We start from the raw sequence: 21,467 nt of genomic DNA, 5'->3' as shown, positions 1-21,467 counted from the left end.
ATCTTATACTACCCTCTTAATAGAACCAACATCAACATATCTAAATTTTCCTACAACTTCATATCAACAAACCGTCATTTCTTTATCTAATCAATCTTATCAATTCTATCAATCACATCTAAATCAATCGTATCATGTCTTATATAGGATATATCTTTCCTGAAACTAGATGTTCTGATCTATGTCTTATATAGGATATATCGTTCCTGAAACCAGACGCTTTGATCATCTTTTTCTTATACAGGAGGTATCATTCCTGAAACCAGACTGAATCTTGATCTTATCAATCTAATCAATCAAGATTTATCAATAATCAAGAACTCGCATTTTCATCAACCACAGTTGCAGAAATCAAATCATTTCTAATCGGGAAATCAATTTCGCAAAGACCTAAAAACTCCAAAGATCAATTATCTCAATTGGTCTCTCGAGGGAGCATCATCGTATCGAAATCTATCAATCAAGAGCTAGGGCATCCTATTGAATCAATATCATCATCAAAATAAGATTATTCTTTGAATCAACGCGTCATCACACCTCACTTCAAAGAGGAGCAAAATGTATACACCTAAAAATGGTCTAAAGATAATTAATTAAATAAGCAATTATTTAATTAATCCCCCTTCCTAATTTAATTGAATTCATTAGCAATTTGATTAAATTCGCCCCTCTCATCTTCTTATTAATAAATCTAAGGATTTATTTAATAGGTTCATTTCAATAACCCCCTTTGATTAATTAATTCAAATTAATTAATTCTCCTCCATCAAATTCATTTCTTCTAAATCCTTTAATTAATTAAAACAAATCATCTAATGAGTTGTTGAAATGAATTAGCCTTTTCCTATTATTTGAATTTCTAAATTCAAATTCTCCTAACTTCTAACCACCTAACCTAACCATTCCTAAACCTAACCCATTCCATCTAACCCCATGTCCCCTTTCATCCAACCTCTTCTAGAAGCTTCTTGACACTTGTCACCATAGAGATGGCAAATGTTCCCTTTAATCCAACCTCTTCTCTAATCACCTCCAATTTCACCATTGATATCTTCAAATTAATCTTGACCATTGATTCCTGCCACCTCACCCCTGGCCTTGGAAATCCTATAAATAAACCTCATTTTGGAGCAATAATGATCCCATCTCATTTGCATCTCATGCATTGTTACTATAGGCATATGCAATCTTAGTTTATCATTTGAGCATTCTTATCATAGTTTCATTGCATCATTCTAGCTTATCTTATAGCATATTCATTCAATCATGTAGCTTAATCATTCTATTTTGCTAGCTTAAATGCATCATTATCATCTTAAATCCTCCATCTAGATGTAGTCAAGTCATTAGAATTGCCTAACCAGATCTGAGAGCAAATTCATACTCGTATTTACTAGGAGGCGATAGATTGCTTAGCTATGGTTTATCTTTCTTTTCTTTAAATTCATTAACCATGCTTGTAATGATCTATTGAGTGTTTTGTGTTGTAGCTGCAGGTATCACACTTCATAGACACGACAGTATTAATGTGAAAAACTGTTAATCTTAGGGGGAAATATATATTTCAGATCAGTCTTTTGGAGATTGTTGGTATTCCTTGGCACTTGGATTTTTTTCACATTCATTGTTTCCATCAATGCCAAAGGGGGAGATTGTTGCCATATGTTGGATTTGGTTAAGTGTTGTCAAATTGATGTCAGCATTGTATCCCGGTTAGTCTTCGTAATCATCTTGATTTTGGCTATGATTCTAATCTAGTATGATCAGATATCTGGAATTGGGTTTGGATGCTTATTTTGGATGGTTATATGCTTTATATATTCTGTTGGTTCAAGATTTGGTTCTCAGGTTGCTATCACTTTTGTTCCCAATTGGTATTTCCTAGTACCTATTAGCTTTACCGGTAAGTGATATTTGATGATTTGGTTAGACAATTTTGGGTTGGCTTATGGGAATGGTTTTTATTGTGCTGAAGGTTCTTCTTAATCATGTCATAGTTATTTGGTGGTGTTTCATTGGCTGGTGTGTTGTATTGGTGGTCCTATTTGGATCCAATTAGACTTTTTGTTATTTTACTGAGGGTTTCTATTGGTTGGTGAAGCATTTTGGATTTTGATCTTAGCAGAAATTCCAGTAGATGAAATTGTTTGGTTACTTGTTTTAGGTCCATGCTATGTAATGTAAATTATAATATTGGTCTGGTAGTATCGTGTGATGTAATTTTTGTAATTGTGGGTTTATGGGTTTAGGGTTTAGCCGACCTTGTCAATAAGGTCGATGATCTATATTTATAGGTGACTTATTCATGTCATTGGCATCATGGATGATTATAGGATGGTTATGTCTGCATTATCAGAGAGTGGTTTATGTGTGAACAAGTTTATATCATTCAATGAAGGTTTGAGGAGAGTTTTGTACTCATGAGATTTTGCCAAGATCTAGAGGCAATGGAAAGCACAAATAAGAGAGACAAAATAGATGATAGAAATAAATTGTATTCTATCAAGATGAAAATACTAATCAACTGGATCATCAATCATTCAATGATTTACCATTCAAACAATGTAGATGAGCTTGCTCATATAGGCAAGGCTATATGGATATGTGAGCACACAAACATGACATGTGGCTCAATAAGAAACAAGGATAGGTAGGAAATAGGTATGGGTAGGTAGGAGAAACAATATAATATTCCACATGAGGTGGATCACCCACCGAAGGTGGAGTGTAACAACAAGATCTTCTCCTACACACATTATCCCAATGTGGCACAAACACCCAAGTGTCTCATACCCAAACTACTATGAAATGCATTTCCTAAGTAAAATTTAGTAAGGTGTAATAATATCCAAGATGAATAATTATATACACCAACACCCCCCCTTAAGTGCAACTTAGGGGAATGCACTTAAGTCTACAATGCAACTAAGAAATGTAAGATGGGTCCCGACTACTAGGCCATGTTAGGTACCCATGTAAAAATGCAAAAGCATGCAAACCAATGCAATGAAATCTCTCACAAAGTGGTGAAAGAGAGAAAAACCCAATGGGAAAAAACCCTCCCGCAAAAGAGAGATAAAAAATAGATACAAAGAACTCTCATAGAAGTATGTGAAGGACAAAACCCCATGTGAGGAAAAGATCCCCCCATATGAGAGAAGAAGAAGAGAGACTAGGAATCCCCCCTTCAATGTGGAATCTGCACCCATGATAGAAGCTTGATGATGAATGAAGAAAATGCTCCATGAACGTCAAACCACGTTCCTCTCCTTAGGAAGAAACAAAACCAAAGGTGGATCCAAAAAGTCTCCCCAACCATGAAGGGAAGATGAAGGAAAAATACTCATGATGAAGGGAATCTCTGAAAACTGCTCAAGTGTCCCCATGTCAATGTTGAAAGTTACCTCCTCCAAAGGTGGTAAACTGTGCCACACTACTGAAAAAGGAACTCCAAGATCTAGTGGAGTATAATATAGAACAATATCCAAAGACTCATATGTCTCCTCAAAAGATAAAGAGACCTCCTCCAACTACTGTACAAAGTATCCACAATCATGTCAACCTCTAAAGATTGATCATGTAGAAAATGCACAAGAGGGTCAGAGTGATCCCTTGCAACAATCAAAGAAGGATCATCTTCATCAAAGAGAAGATGAATGACATCAATGGTGTCTCCCAAACTTGTAATGTAGGACTCCACAAACAAACCTGCAATGGTTGTCAAGTAAGCTGGAAGACATGCAATATCCTATTGCACTGAATCATAAGAAGGCAAAACTATCGCATTAGCTGCATCATCTGGTGCAATAGGTGGTGTGATATCAATAGGAGGAGATGATACGAAAGGCTCAAGAATGGGGTCACATGTGAGAATCCCCAAGTTCAAATGCCCAAAGTTCTCCTCAAAATTTGAAAATCATCAACATAGGAAGAATCAACCTCATCAATAGGACCAAAATCTAAAAAAGAGTACAACCAAGATGCATGATCAACCATCCCAGTCGCAATGATAGCTCCACTCTCCATGTCACTAATGATAACTGAATCAGGTGTGAACTCCCCAATTTTCCTAGTTGCCCCATGTGTGATTTGATAGATGGAAAGAAGATTGTTTGTCAAGTGGGGTACACACAACACATCATTGAAGGAGTTATCCCCAATGGAAATAGATCCTTTCCCAATCACATCCATGTATGTATAATTTCCTCTTAGGTGAGAATGGTGAATCACCTTATTGTGGAGAGAAAGATTGTGCTCCATCTTGTTGTGGTTTTGACTTAGGTTGCTTTTGATTCTTGTGTTTTCCTTGATTCTTTGATTCCCTTTATTAGCCACCAAAGCTTGTGACTTTGAAGATTTGTGAATCCCCATCGTGGTCAACTTGGAATGCTCAAGTATCAACATCTCCATGAATGAATCAAATGAGGGAGAAGTATATGAAGAACCTTGAGCTAACCTATGGGTGTGAAAGCTAGATACATAGGCTACATACTCTGAAGGAAGCTTTTCCAACAAGTTATAAACAAATTGAGCATCGTTTTTGTCAATTCCACAATCCTTTAGCTTTGCTCTTAGCTCATTTTTGTTTGTGACATAATCTTGGACTATATCAAAATCCTTGGGATCCAAAGTTGTGAGTTCACTATCAAGCTTGTAGCCCTTAATCTCATCAATTTGACTATACAATTTTTGAAAAATATCCCAAGCGTCTTTAATTGTTGTACACTTATCAATGTGAAAAATGAGGTCATCTGATACATAATTTCTAAGAGTTCCAAGTACCATAGAATTCTTAATAAGGCATTCAATTTGAGCATTAGGATCAGCCTTAGGATCAGGTGGTGTTGTAATAGTTTCATTTACATAATGAATGAGTCCTTTTTCCATTAGTTTACTCCATGCCTTAATCTTCCATGATGCATAATAATGAAGAGTTAAAAGTGGAAATTTAGGAGAACCCATAGCACCAAAATGAAAAAACACAAGATAGAGAGAGACACAATCACACAAGACACCCCCCCAAAATGGTGATTTGACACTTTATACTTAGTGCGTATACAATGGGCCACTTGCAAAACAAGACAAAGTGGACTTCTGATTTTAATTTTACAACTTCTCAAAATGAGATCTAAGAGACTTCAACAAATACTGCTAGTGATCTAAACTGAGATCCAAGCGAAATGCAAGTACCAAATAGGCCAAAAAATGATCAAATACTGAAAGTACAATTTCTATGCAAAATCACTACAAAAAATGGCAAATTATGAAAGTAGACAAAATATTATGCACTTTCAAAAACAAATGACACCTGAAAAAGAGTCCATATGAGCCCAAACAAAGCCTCCAAAGTTGTAAAAATTAGGATTTCATGATTTCCGAAAACCCTATATCCGGAAATCAGAAAACTCTTGTACCACTGTACAGATCATTAAATTCTACCCCAAAACAAAAAAAAATTGCTCAAAAAAATGAGTCTAGATGAGTGAGATATCGCTATTTAAAAATTGCCTGCAAAATTATAATTTCTGGAAAATTTCCGTCGCAGCTTCAAACTTCAAATGCCTCTAGATTTGGCCTCCGAAGTCTAATTTGGATGAAACAAAAGTCAAAACTGACTCTCTTGGACCTCCTCAATCCAATTGTGACCTTAGATTTGACCCATCAAGCTTCACTAATAAACTCCAATAGAAAGCTTCAAAATATACAACCCCAAATAGCATCAAATTTCTCTCAATTGACAAACCAATGACACTCTAATGGCTCTGATACCATGTGAGATTTTGCCAAGATCTAGAGTCAATGAAAAGCACAAATAAGAGAGACAAAATAGATGATAGAAATAAACAGTATTCTATCAAGATGAAAATACTGATCAATTGGATCATCAATCGTTCAATGATTGCTCGTACAAACAATGTAGATGAGCCTTCTTATATAGGCAAGGCTATATGGATATGTGAGCACAAAAACATGACATGTGGCTCAATAAGAAACAAGCGTAGGTAGGAAATAGGTGTCGGTAGGTAGGAGAAACAATATAATATTCCAAATGAGGTGGATCACCCACCGAAGGTGGAGTGTAACAACAAGATCTTCTCCTACACACACTATCCCAATGTGGCACAAATACCCAAGTGTCTCATACCCAAACTACTATGAAATACATTTCCTAAGTAAACTTAAGTAAGGTGTAATAATATCCAAGATGAATAATTATTTACACCAACAATATTGCAGGGCAGACATCTATGCTTAACTGGAACTGTATCAAGCATCAGTAGATGCTACTTTCACAGTTCATTCTTTTTGGATTGTAGTCTGACATTTATGTAAGTCAATGAGACTTCTTTTTGTGATGAGAAATGTTCTCTAGGTAGTTGGCTTGATTGCAAGTTCAATCCCCATTGTAATTATTTCTCATACTGCTGCAGAAGTATTATCTGATTGTGGGTAGGGTTTCCCACCGTGGTTTTCCCCTTTACTATGTTTTCCACTTAAAAAATATGGGTGTTTTGTGTACGATGCTTTCATGCTTATCTTTCATTGTGTTGGTTTCTTTCTATTCCGGTTCAAAGGTTTTGATATCCAATAGTTATGATTTCTAATAGTAAACTGATTCACTCCCCCCTCTCAATTTACTCCTGGTATTAGATCTGTCTAACAACTGGAACCCAAAATATTCATATATTATGGCTAGGAGTACATAAATATTACATAGATGGGGAATGCACTTGCATTCAGTCTCACTGCCTAGAGCTCACTACTCAAATATAATTGCTCGAAAGGCTACAACCCTAAGGGAAGTCTCACTAAGTTACAGTTTGATTACAATAATGAAATATAGTGAAATTAACTTTGAAGTAGCATCTGACAATGCGTGAATGAGTTCCAGTTAAGTACTATATCTCTGATTGTGCTCACTCTACAAATACTTTGTTTAGGTCTTAGTCAGCTACTGGATCACCTGAGAATCAAATGCACATGTGAAACTATGCTCAATTGCACCAAAACGGATCTCCACAATAGTAATACACCAAAACCAATCACCAAATCAATCTTATATATCTTGTCATATAAAAATAATCTCCTCCAAGTCGGCTATCAAAGGTGTAATGTGTAGCTTCAAGTTGGCTTTAATCTCTAACAAAACATAGCACTGAACCAAAAGAGTATAATCACACACTTCCTAAGGATCTTCCCATTCACCGATATCACAAAATCAACCACCAAAATCACTGCAATCATCAAAAATCTTTCTGGGACCAAAACATCACTGAGATGGCCCTAAATTACTGGTTAACTCCTACTTCCGGATTAGAGGAATCACGACCACCGGATTGAATCTCCAAGAAGAGTTGCCATCAATGACAACCCTAAACCATAAATCAAGCATCAAGAATCACCGGATGAGTGTCAATTGCCAACAATCTCCCCCTTTGGCATTGATGGCAACACTTGTGAAAAATGGCTAAGTGTTGAAACCCGTGAAACATGTACATTGGATCAAGAATAAAAGAATTCTAAGGCTCCCCCTTAGATCAAAAATCCAAAAATCTACGTCATCAAACTGTACACTCCATACACAACCAATCTGTACATTTGTCACCTTATCTCTCCCCCTTTGACAACAATGCCAAAGATAGGGTGTGAAGCAAAATATTTTGTACATATATATACATACCAGATGACTAGATCTATACTTATTTAAGTACATCTGCATATGCAACCTTAAGGAGCCCAAAATAGGTTTTCCAGCCTGCCCACAATTTCTCCAAAATTGAAACAAAGTTGTTCAAAACATAAAAATGGAATTCTATTGCTAAAAACTGAGTTGGAGTCCCCTGAGACATGTTTTGAATGCATTCCATCTTATGGTACACTAAGGTATCTAATCAGGGACCAATTAGGTTTCGGATTTCACTTGCCCATCTTACCATTTTCTCCTTCTCCTTCTCATAATTCCTAATTTGCTCCATAATTGTCAAAATTTGGCCTTCAATATTGTCAGTTAAGTTAGCCATAGGGTCATAAGATTGGGAAATCTAAGCTAACTAACCTCTTCAATTATCTATTTTCTTGTCTATCTCAGTAGTAAAATTTGTCAAAATTAGACAAGACTTATAAATCTTACCGCCTTCCATTAAGACCTCATCTATTAATTTCAGTTCTTTACCAAGTCGGGCCTTATCATTGCTAATCATTTGTAAAAGTGTTTGTATTTTGGCATCTTTGAATTTCTCCATAGCTTGCCTAGTTGATGTCTTGGTTAAAGAATCAAATTGAGAAGATATGTGATCTATTAAGTGTTGGAGCTTGCTAGATGAGCCGGCATTAGCATCGAGTTGCGATTTTGGTAACACCTATACTAAAACTTCAACTGATTTCTCAATAAGCTTATTTTTCTCTAACTCAGATTACGCTAACTCCTGACTAGATTGAGCTCAGAGAGAAGCAACAACAATCATCCTTTCTACGGGAGACATTTTTTTGAGGGGCTTGTCAAAACTGATGTTAAATTGAGGAAAATTCCCTTGGCTTTGATTCTTATTAGTGTCAATTTCCATGAGGATTGAAGATTCTATTATTTTGGCTTTCCCTTTGATCGGTTCCTCCTATTTTTCCTCTTCCTTTTTCTCTGCCTCCTGCCCTGCATTACTCTTATCCTTTATGGGTGCTTTATGTGTACTGGTGTCACCACTTGGTGCACCAACCTCTATCTCAGTTGATTTATTATGTGCCTTATCTACCTCAATCTCTACAGAATCCAAAATTTGTTGCTCTGCAACATCTTGAGTGTCTTCCACCTTATTTACATCATGTACCAAAGGATTCTCTACCTGAGTGGTTGCATCTTGTGAATCAGATTCTACTAGTTGGTTCTCAGTGAGAAATTTCTTCTAGATTTCAATAGTTTCTTTTCTTATTTCCTATACTCTTGCTACCATCAGGCTATTGAACCTGTGTTTGCTCCTAAATTACTTTTTGTTTGCTAGCAAAATCATTCTATCAATTTCTTCAATAGTGATATCAATACACTGATTGACTAGTTCACTTTCCTTTATCCCTCTATCCAATTGACTTGCATATTTTCTTCTAGCATCAATTAAACTGTACACATCTTTTGGAAGATATCTTTCTAATTCAATTAAAGCTTTATTAAATACACCCACATACAATATTACAACTTCTTTGATCTTCCTTTTATTATTATCATCCAAATTTTCATAATATACAAAGACATTCTTCAAATTTCCATCTTTAATGATTTCATCAATTAACTCTTGAACGAATAAAGGAGGAATAATATGGATAGAGTATGGCAGCTAGCATTTGGTGCAGGATTCAAATGCAACAATGTTGTTTGGAAGGCCCTCAAGACCATTAAAAAACCCTCTAAAAACTATGGCTGGATTGCATTGACAACTACACCATGGAAATTCCAGAAGTCCAGAAAATATGATCCACTCATGGTTTAGGAAATAGTTTTCTGCCATAGTTACCAAGTAAGGTGGATATCAGTACTTATCCCACTTTCTTATATATGAAATTTTTATAAATTATGGTAAATCAATGGATTCTATTTTGACTCTTAGATTGTTTATAATTATTACTTTTTAGGTACACAATTTATAATTTTATTTATTATATTTTAATATATTTAGATTCATGGTACTAAACTTCCATCATTTTTTAACTATTAATAGTTTTAATCAGCAGATGGAATTGAACCAAATCTATCTTCAAAAAAAAATTAAAAAAATCACAAATCATTATTGTTGTGGACAAATCTACAATTTTTGGGTCATGCAAATTTCTACTTTCCTTGTTGTTAAAAGTGCTCTGACGCAGAGCGATGAGGAAGGAGAGTGGTGGGTGGTCTTGGGAAAGTAATTAAAGAGGAGAATGCAATCTTATAGGAATCATGTTGCTACTTCAAAAAATATAGGCAACCCTCTTCTACATGACACCAAATATGTGAGTTTCTCGTCATCTCTCCCCAACTCATCTGGAATTGGCAATAGCTCTATGAGAAATGCTTAAAACTGTGTGCAGGAAAAGCAGGTCAATGAAACTTAAAATGTGAAAAATATGTTCAAAGAGACTTGTCCACACACCCATAGGACTTCTTGGTGCAAGTTATGGAGTCATGAAGAATGACTCAACTTCCCAAGGTAGGTTCCATGGTTCTCTATCTCACAAGGTCCCTCAAGCCAATGCCTTTTCTCTCAGATCACTGAGCAAAGTGACTTAGGGATGATGAATGCAAGAACGAGGGATGCTCTAGATTGATTTTAGCATGAAATGCATCCTATCTATGCATGATTTTACAAATGAAGTAAAATAGATTATAAGATGACAAGGTAAGTAGCAATACTATCCTAACATGATATACTAGTTAATGATTTAAGCTAATGATAAAGGAAATACTCTAAAAATCTTATTAGATTAATTCCTATTACAAAGAGAAGCTAGATGTATTGATAAATTTGAGCATAAATGAGATACTAAAAGCTTTCATGGATCCTTAAAATGGAGGAATGAGAGCTCTATTTATAGTGAAAATAGGGCAATGGATGGTCAAGATTGAAGGAGTTAATCAAGGGTCAGGATTGAAAGTTATCAATCCATGTTTACAATTATCACCAATGAATGGTGACAATTGTCAACATAAGACTGCTTGAGAGGATATGAAAGAAGCATTAAATGCTTGAGAAGACCTCATGGTTACCTTAGGAGGTAAGGGTTAAGGTTAGGTTAGGGTTATCCAATGGATAAAGCTTTTACCCAAAGGGTAAACTCTTGTGCAAAGGTTAAAGGGATAACCATGGTCAAAGCAATGAATGCTTGATGAGACCCTTGGGTTAGATGAGGGTTAAGTTAAGCAAAAAGTCTCTAACCATGCCACTAAGGGTTAGTTATGCTAGGGTTTCAAGCAGATCCAAAGCAAATATGAACTAACAACTATATGCAGATTTAAATACAAAAGATAAAGAAATAAAACAAGACACAGATAACACAAAGATTTAACGTGGTTCACCCAGAATGGGTTACGTCCACCATACACAACCATCCAATCTTTCTTATTATCCAGCAAAAATAGTACATCAACCTTACAATGCCTTAAGCATCCCAGCCGCTTATAACATGCGTTTTTAGGGCAATATACAAGTTTAATTTTAAAAAGTGAGAGAAGAAACATATGACCATGATAGGAATAAAGAAATAAAATAGGACACAGATAACAAAGAGATTTAACGTGGTTCACCCAGAATGGGTTACGTCCACCATACACAGCCGTCCAATCTTTCTTATTATCCAACAAAAATAGTACATCAACCTTACAATGCCTTAAGCATCCCAACTGCTTATAACATGTGTTTTTAGGGTAATAAACAAAGTTGGCCCTTTTAGGGTATTATTACAATGTCGGTTTTCATCAAGAAAAAATGGCAAAAAAACATTTCTCGGGGGCTGCCGCCCCCAAACCCCTGCAGCAGACTTCGCCCGCTTTCCCAGGGCCCGACCTGGCCCCAGACCCTAGTGAGAATATGTGTTGAGTGTACAATACTTTGTTGATTAGTCGCCACATATCAACAAGTTAACCATTAATGGTTTAAAGACTTTGGGGACAAATTTGTAAGAGTCCTTCCAAATTTGGGGGTATTCAACTAGTTAGCTTGTCGAAGGCATAAAGGCTTTAATGCCTTTTGAAGACTTTACTCCAAATTTGAGAAGTGACCTCCTCAAATTTAGAGAAAGGGGATAATGAATGGGGTTGGGTTAATTGATTAGGATTGGGTGGATTTTAGAAGAAATTAGGAATAGGGTTAGGATGCAAGTGGATGAGGGATAATAGGATTAATTAAAATAAATTGCTTTATTTCAATTTGGTTGCAAATTGGGGATTTAAATAAATTAGATTTATTTAATTGGGGTAAACTATTTAATTAAAAAGTATAGAAAACGGATTTAATTAAACAAAATGATTTATTCAATTAAATGATGCAAAGGGCTTAAGTGAATTTAAATAAATAAATTTAATAATTTATTTAATTAAATAGAAGAATGTGGGCGATTTAATTAAATTGGATTTAACTAAATAGAGGAATGAGAATAAAATGAACATTAAATATTCATTTAGGAATATGGTCATTTTTATACGTCTACATTTTGCCCCTCTTTGAAGTGACGTGTGTGCACATGTTGATTCAAAGAAAATGATGTGTCGTCATGATTTGGTTATGATCAGTGTGATGTCGTGTCGAGATGTTCATGTCATGCCCCAAATTTGATAAATGATGCCCCAGATTTGATAAATGATGTTGATAATGCCCCCTCAAGAGATGAATCAAAAATTTGAAAATTTGATTTGTTTTGATAAATTTGATTGCATTTTAAATTGTTGTCTATGTTGAATGCGATAAATTGATTCATCTTCTAATAATGATGTTTGTGAGGGTTAGAAATGAGCCCACGAGCAATTTACATGCTCACCCACGCAACCCTAATTTTTATTTACCTTATAAAAAGGTCAAAAGTGATTATTTTATCTCATTTGTGCTTGTTGACTTTGGAGAAAGTGACACTTGGAGAAAAAGACAAAATGTCGATTCCTTATGCATCTCATCGATTCAAGCATGTTCAGAGCTATCGAAGGCCCGCCACATATGGACCACCAATAAGTCATCCTTTTTGACCCCTTTTGGATTTTTGTTTTGTCATTTTTTATTAGGTTTTTGAATTTTGTCACGCGAATTTAACGATTTAGCGTGTCAGGGTCAAACCTTAGCGCATACGATAGGTTTTGTAGCGCGTAGGGTTTAATACAATAGGGTAGTGTCTGGGTAGGTTAGGATCGCACACAGGGTAGCGCAAAGGGGAAAATGGGTAGCGCGTAGGAGACACTTGGCACATAGGGTTATTTTAGGTTCGCAAGGGTAGTGGAGGGTAGCGCGTAGGTATACCCTAGCACATAGGGTTAGGTTTGCATCGCAGGGCCAGGATAAGATAGCGCATAGGGGTTTTTAGCTCTTAGGGTAGCGCATAGGGTGAATGGTGTAGCGTGCTGAGAGGATAGGGTAGCGCATAACCAACAGTTTAGCACGTAGATAAAACAGTTTAGCACATAAGCGGAAAAATTTGGGTAAAGTAGGATTTTGGATGAAGAAAGATAGGTAAGTTTTTGCCAGATTTGTTGGGATAGGTGCAAATTGCCAGTCTGCTTGTCTGCTGTCATTGTTTTGATAAGTTGTCCAATATGAGTTTTGATATAACTTGATTTGATTTGCAATGTTTCAAGTTGATATTGATTTGATGTTGATTTGATATGATGTGGTTTTTGATAGGGATGTTTTGTTATGAACTTGATTTGATTTGCATTGTTTCAAGTTGATATATATGTGGAGCTTGAGTTGTTTTACAAGCTGATATAGTTGTGGAACTTGAGTTGTTTTACAAGATGATATGAATGTGAAACTTGAGTTGTGTTACAAGTTGATTTGATTATGAAACTTGAGTTGTTTTACAAGTTGATTTGATTGTGGAACTTGAGTTGTTTACAAGTTGATATGATTTGATATAAAAATGGTTTGATATGATGTGGAACTTGATTAGATTTGCAAAGTTTCAAGTTTTGATATGAATTTGATTTTGATATGAATGGATTTGATGAGGAAACTGATATTGGACTTGTTTTTCTTTTTGATAGGAGTGCATTGGAGTGGTTCAGTCGCGAGAGCAATTTCAAGACCATAGTCATTGATACCATGATTGACACAGGCTGACAGGGATATTATTGAGAGGTGTGGCCTATCCTCTTTGTTAGAGATGCCTTGGTTTATCATTAACTGGGGTTTGTTGACAGCATTGGTTGAGAGGTGGCATAGCGACACCAACACCTTTAATTTGGCAATAGGGGAGATCACAGTGACACCTGAGGATTGCTACCAGATTCTATGGATTCCTGTGGTAGCCGCATTGTTACCTTATGAGCAAACAGAGGAGGGCTGGACAGAGGCACTTCGTCAGATTCTACAGGATGATACAGTTTGTGGATATGAGATCCCCTGGCAGGAGTTCATAGATTTAGATTACACTCCTCTACATCAGTGCTGGCAGGATTCATAGGTGGTTTCTTATGTCCCGACCGTAGGTCAAAGGGACTGGTAGTAGGATGGGGTTTGGTCCTGGAGGACATGGTGACACAGGGTCACCACTTTGCATGGGGGTTGGCTATGTTGGCCCACTTATATAGGGATCTGCATTAGGTGGTGTACTTGGACTATAGCAGTTTATCAGCTAGAGTGACACTACTACAAGTATGGGCATGGGAGCATATTCCTGCAGCCAAGTCACTGGTGGATAGAGATAGGCCTATTGGGTGTGCGTATGCATACGGATATCAAGGGATAGTTATCCAATGTAAGCTGGGTAAACTAAAGCATTGGAAGAGAGTGTTGGATGATATTGATACAATCATCTGGCAACCATATATGGAGTGTGACGTATGGGCAGAGGATGGTATGAAGATGCCCTATGTCTATAACCCAAGTTTTGATAGGGCGGACGCCCTTTGTTATCGAGAGATTCTTGCATAGCTGGCTGTTGCGACAGTATGGTCGTCAGCAGGGAGTTCCACAAGGAGCATGCTTGTATGCTCGATGGAGACAGGATATAATAGAGTGGGGACCCACTATTGATAGCGCGACAGTAGTTGAGGAGTTCTTTCAGTTAGCCGACTAGATATGGGACTACGCCTATGGGGTAGTAGACGCAGGGATGACAGAGGAGTTTGCCACATTGTTTGTGGCACATGTTGTTGCCAGGATATCAGATCCAGTGGAGATGATTCCCTCTTTTGACGATGATGAGGATGATGAGTAGCCCAAGAGGCTAGGGAGATGGAGAGAGGATGGAGACGAGCTGGATGTGGGAGGTTTGGATGGTGGAGGGGATGATGGTGGAGATGGTAGAGGAGGTGGCCGAGGTCGGCGAGGGGATAGAGGGAGGAGAGGAGATCAGGATAGGAGAGGAGATCGGGGTGGAGATCGGGGGAGGAGAGGAGAAAGGGGTGGAGATGGCGGTGATAGAGGGGTTCGGGGGGAGAGAGCAATGCGGCGAGCGGTGGTGGATAGAGGGAGAGGAGGTTTGGCTATTGGAGCTGGGGGTGAGGAGAGAGTAGGAGAGGTGATAGAAGTGGTGGGAGGGGCTGATGAGTTTAGAAGGCCAGCTCAGAGGAGGAGAGTTGATGTGTTAGCCTCACCAACACCGAGGACAAGGAGAGGGATAAGGGGTACCACTTCACAGGTACCCATCTAGATGCGGATTTCAATGCTCCAGGAGGACACACAGATTAGATCGCTGCAGTTATCAGTGAAACACCTATAAACATAGCTACTGGCGCATCAATGACAGATTGTACAGCTGCCATGGAGCAGGATACAGTTTTTGGAGTGGTTAGGTTGATCTGAGGCTCGAGCAGAGGCTTTGGAGAGAGCGGTGGCGGGTGGCTCAATGAGAGATACCCTAAGAGAGGTGGTTCCGAGAGCCAAGGAGGAAGAGTACTACAGGAGGCATTACAAGGATGCGGTGCCCAAGGAGCATCGAGTGCCAAGTTTCACAGCTTCAAGATCAGGTCGATCCCGAGAGACTGGGTTGAGGACAGAGAGTAGAGGCATGACAGGGCCTCCTAGATAGGATCCACCTGGAGATCCAGGTACTGGGACATCTGCAATGAGACTGTCTCCTTCCTGAGATAGTCATACCTGAGAGACGTTGTCTCCATTGTATTTTGATCATTTTGTTGTATGGGTACAGACATGACATATTTTGTACATTGATCATTTTTTAGATATATATGACACCATTTTCCGTGATCCTTATGTGATGTGTTATGGATTATGCTTTCTATATAATTTTGATGCTTTTATGATGATGATGCAATGCTTAGATGTATGTGCGTTGAGAGTTGATGAATATGATGTGTTAATGCATGATGTTTATGAGATGTATCTTGAAAATGAGATGTATGATATGATTTGTTGTGAGATGTATCTTGAAAATGAGATGTATGATAATGATATGCTGTGAGATGTATCTTGAAAATGAGATGTATGATAATGATATGCTATGAGATGTATCTTAAAAATGAGATGTATGATAATGATATGCTGATGATACTAATGCAAGATTAAAATGATGTGCAACTAATTGTAAAATGATATGCAACTAATTGTAAAATGATATGCAACTAATTGATTTGAGCATCCTCATTCTGCATTGGTCATCCCTGTATAGTCACATGTTTTTGCTTTCTTTGTAGGTATCATAATTGAGCATTGATTTGTTTGGGATATGTTGAAAATTTATATAAGCATAATGGTATAATTGAACCATAATGACCTGAGAAAAATTTACATGATTTTTGATTTTGCAAGATAGCACAAGCATCAAGGTATAATTGAACCAGGACGACCTGAGTGCGGATTGCGTATAAACAGACAAGATTAAACCATTTGTATGCACAAAGTGGACTCATTTCTTCAGTGATATGCTTTGAATCATGTCTCAAGACAAGTATCTACATAGTACAAATGATCGCCTCATAGATAGAAAACTAAAAAATATTGGAGTCCCCATGACTTTCTCTAGCTTGAAGCAATGTTGAGAAAATGTACAGGATCCAATAATTCAAAAAGTTCAAGTGCAAAAATAGTTAAAACTTTATGCAAGATGCAAACATTTGATACTTCAGAAAATCATCCATCATATTTTGTGAATCCCGTTAAGTGATCAATGTGTGGTTTTGTGATTGTTGAGCTTGGTTGTTGGATATGATGTTCTGAGTTTGCTACAAGTTTTGATGTCTTGAATTTGCTGCAAGTTCTGATTAATGTTGTCCCTAGCTGAGTTTTCCTCTTAATGTGGATATGTACAGTGATTACCAAGCCATGGTGAGATGTGGTGAAAGAATATGTGGATAAACCAGGATAGTGACTATGCTAAGTATGTCCTGGATGGATATTGTGATAAAAATGTCGGGCGATGGCCGATAGTGCTTAACTGTGGATAAAACGACATGGTAGTAAAAGATAGATAGAGGAGGTGTCCTCTCACAATAGCGCTTGTTGCCAGGTTTTCACCAGTTGCTTTTATTGCAACTCTTTTTTTTTTGCTTTTTCCTAATTTTTGATATTTTTTTATTTTTTGACTTTTTCATGCATTAGACTGCTCAAGTGTAGTATTTGTTCATATGGATGTTTTTAGTTGGTTCGTCAAGCACATCTCCTTCTGAAGTTGTTAGTTGATAAGTGCCTGATCCATAGGCTGATATGATGATATAGGGACCTAACCAGTTAGGTTCAAATTTCCCTTTCTTTTCCCGATCTTGCTGATTTATAGGATTTTCCTTGAGTACTAGGTCACCAATTTTAAAAATTTTGGGAATGACCTTGTGGTTGTAGCTTCTGCACAGGCGTTGCTGATATGCTTTGAGATGAATGTAGGCACGTTGGTATCTTTTATCTATAAGTTCTAGCTCCTGCAGTTGGTTGACTCGATACTCTACATCTGGAATTAGGCCTTTCAACAAGACTCTGAGAGATGTAATTTCTACCTCCAATGGTAAAATTGCTTCTGATCCATATACCAATGAATATGGTGTAGCTCCCGTAGGTGTGCAGATACTATTTCTGTATGCCCAAAGTGCTGGATTGAGTTGTACATGCCAATCTTTGCCTGCATCATTCACGGTTTTCTTTAGGATTTTCAATATTGCTTTGTTGGATGCTTCTACCTGACCATTCCCCTGTGGGTAGTAAGGTGTAGAGAAACGATGTTGGATTTTGAATTTTTCACATAGTTCTTACACATCTTGGTTCTTGAAAGATCGTCCATTATCTGTGATGATGAAACTTGGAATGCCATATATGCAGATCAAATAATTAAGGATAAAAGAGGCTATTTGTTTCCCAGTTACTATGGTCATGGGGACCGCTTCAATCCACTTGGTAAAGTATTATGTTGCAGTTATAATGAACTTGTGTCCATTTGAAGATGAAGGATAAATTTTGCCGACTAAGTCCAGTCCCCACTGGCAAAAGGGCCAGGATGTTGTGAATGGTTGCAGTTCCTATGCTAGTGCATGTATAAGATTGCCATGGATTTGGCATTTTGGACACTTCTTCGCAAAATGATAAGAGTCTTTTTCCATTGTCGGCCAATAATATCGCATTTTTAGAAGATTTTTAGCAAGAGTAGGACCACTTGAATGTGTGCCACAGATACCTTTGTGAAGCTCTTGTAAAGCAGAGTCAGATTCATTACAATCAAGGCAACAAAGAAGAGTATCATCTAGACCTCGACGATACAAAGTATCAATAGTGAGAGTATAATGGGCGGCTTGCCGGATAAAGTTGTGTTTTTGGTTTCGGGATATGTCAATGGGTAGGATATTTCTCTAAAGATAGTCATATATCAATCCATATAATGGAGAGTCAGAACCGGTCAAGGCATAGATAACATGGGGATCGGAATGGTCATAGGATGGGGAGAACAGTTGCTCTACCAGAAACTCGTAACAATTTTGTTGCTCTGGAATTTGCAGTAGTGAACCGATAGTAGCCATTGCATCAGTTGATCTGTTGTCCAACCATGGTATTTCTTGAAGGTGATGTGTACAAAATATTATTTAAAATCATCCACCATTTGCTTGTATGGTAGCAGCTTGTCGTCCTTCATTTGATAGTCATTGTTGATTTGATTGATGACTAGTTGTGAATCTCTGTAGACTTTTAATTCTATGATTCTCCATTCCATGACCATTTTGATGCATATAACCAGTGCCTCATATTCAACAACATTATTTGTGCATGGAAACATAAGCCATATGATCTTGGTATGGTGTTCCCTTCAGGAGTGATGAACAAAATGCCAGCACCTAAGCCATGTTGAGTATAGGATCCATCAAAGTATAGGGTCCATTGTTTGGTAGAAATAGCAAGAACATCCCTATCTAGAAATTCGATTTCCATAGGTTGTTTCCAGGTAGGGCTGCTTCAGCCAATTGATCTAAAATTGCTTGTCCTTTGATAGCTCTTCGCTATGTGTAGTGGATATTAAATTCACTGAGAATCATGACCCATTTAGCCAATATGCCTGTAAGAGCTGCTTTGCTGAGTAAATATTTGAGAGGATCAATTTTTGCAACTAGCTTAATTGTGTGAGCTAGCATGTAGTGTCAGAACTTTTGAGAGGCAAATACTACTGTTATACAAGCCTTCTCAATGAATGTATAGTTGAGTTCATATCCGTTCAATGTCTTGCTGATGTAATATATAGCTCATTCCTTGCCTTGTTGATCCTCTTGTGCTAATAATGCCCCCAGTGATATACATGTTGTTGAAATGTAGAGAATAAGTGGCTTCCCTGCTATTGGTGGTACTAGAACTGGTGGGTTCATTAAATATTGCTAGATTTGATAGAATGATTCTGCACATTTGGCTTCCCATCTGAACGATACATTTTTATGTAGCAAATGATTGAATGATAGACTTTTATCTGCTAGTTGAGCGATGAATTGCCTGATTTATTGGAGCCGTCCTTGTAGAGATCTTGTTGGCAAATGCACACTCCAATGAGAAATTGTAGGTGATTGAAGGTTTTTTCATCGATGGAAACCTTGCAATCATATTGTTGGTGTAAATAAATATTCATTATGGATATTATTACACTTACTTAAGTTAACTTAGGATAATGCATTTCATAGTAGTTTGGATATGAGACACTTGGGTGTTTGTGTCACATTGGGATAGTGTGTGTAGGAGAAATTCCACCTTTTATGGTGTTGATCTTGTTATTACACTATCATATCCACTTATTGTGGAGTGATAATTCCACCTTCGGTGGGTGATCCACCTCATGTGGAATATTATATTATTTCTCCTACCTACCCTTGTTTCTCATTGAGCCACTTGTCATATTTGTGTGCTCATACATCCATATGGCCTTGCCTATATAAGCAGGCCTCTATTCATTGTATTGGTTAATCCAGTTGATCATTTTTATATTGATGAGAATACAGTTTGTTCTTGTCATTCTATTGTCTCTTTTATGCTTTTCATTGTGCCCTTGATCTTGGCAAAATCCAACATGGTATCAGAGCTATTGGGGCTTCGTTGATCAGTTTTTGGAGACATCGTGGAAGCTTCTATTTTTGGATTTGGGGATCTTCATTTTTTGGAGGCATCTTACAGCGATTTGGACATCACCGTTGAATCCGAGAGGCTATTTCCATAAATTTCGACTATAAAGTCGACCTATTTTGGTGAGGAAAAAATTTTTCCCCAATTTTGCTACATAGTACGGATTTTCGGATTTATTGTCATTTTTCAAAAAAAAAAAAAAAATTCAAAAATTAGAAAAATCAAAAAAAAAAATTTCGAAAAAAATCCGAACGCAAAAATTTTTTCAAAAAAAAAAAAAAGAGGAAAAATTTTTGTTTGGGGGTCCGCAGACCCCCCCGTACACAGTACCGCGTTGCAGGTTCTGCAGGTTTCGCAGGCGCCCGTACCCGTAGACAGTCGCCTGTGCAGGTCCCGAACGCCGTGCCCGCGCTATGTTTCTCCTCCCGACACCGTGTTTCTCCTCTCGCCGCTGTGAAGCACCTCCCGCCGCCGTGAAGCTCCTCCCGCCGCCGAAGTCCACCGCCGCGCGACCAGTTCCGGCTGCTCCCGGCGCCTCCCCCGCCCACCAGCTCCGGCAGTTCCCGATGCCTCCGCTCCACGGCTCCGGTACTCCTCCGCCGGCCCGGGACTTCCGGCGATGTCAAGACACGAACCCGACGGCCTCCGCCTCTAGCGCCACGTTAGCCACAGGACCTGCCACCTAGCCCGAAAACAACCCTCCATATAGAGCCACGTGTACATTCCGTACTACCCAGTCACATGCCCACGTAAGCATCCGTACAGTGCCACATCATCTGTACGGCCTGTACAGTCAAACACACCGTCAGCTGTCCGTACAGTACGGACGCCCAGTCAGCAGGGAGGCAAAGTTTTCGTGACAACCATACGGCTATCAAATTTAACATAGTGTTTTGCTGACGTCAGCGCCACATCAGCATTTTTTGAAAATTTTTAACCCCTCTCCATTGAGCTTTTCAGTTTTGCAGTCCAACTTTGGAAGGCCATATCTTGCTCATTTTTGCTCCCTTTTTGGTGCAATTTTTTTTGAAATGGGCTAAAATTTCGTGATCTTCGTAGTGGTGTGGTTATTTTCTAATTTTGATGCACAAGTTTTTCGGAACTTTTGGATTCTCTCAGCTGTACCTGTCAAATCTTCAATTCTGCAACTTCAAAGGCTTCGTTTGAGCTCATACGACCTCCTTTTCAAGTGCCGTTTTTTTTGAAAGTGCTTATTTTTTCGTCTACTTTCAGAATCTATGATCAGATTTCAGAGATTTTGAGTGA

The 21,467-nt window shown here is 37.9% G+C and overlaps 1 pseudogene; it reads left to right on the top strand.

The window, feature by feature from the left end:
* LOC131035316 (3-ketoacyl-CoA synthase 9-like) overlaps positions 1-9,460 on the top strand; it is a 28,057-nt pseudogene extending 18,597 nt beyond the window's left edge.
* Positions 9,461-21,467: the final 12,007 nt, after the last annotated feature.

The sequence above is a fragment of the Cryptomeria japonica genome, chromosome 7, assembly GCF_030272615.1.
Source record: "Cryptomeria japonica chromosome 7, Sugi_1.0, whole genome shotgun sequence".
Classification (NCBI taxonomy): Eukaryota; Viridiplantae; Streptophyta; class Pinopsida; order Cupressales; family Cupressaceae; genus Cryptomeria; species Cryptomeria japonica.
Note: the sequence above shows the minus strand (reverse complement) of the source record. Positions and strands in the feature narration are given on the sequence as shown.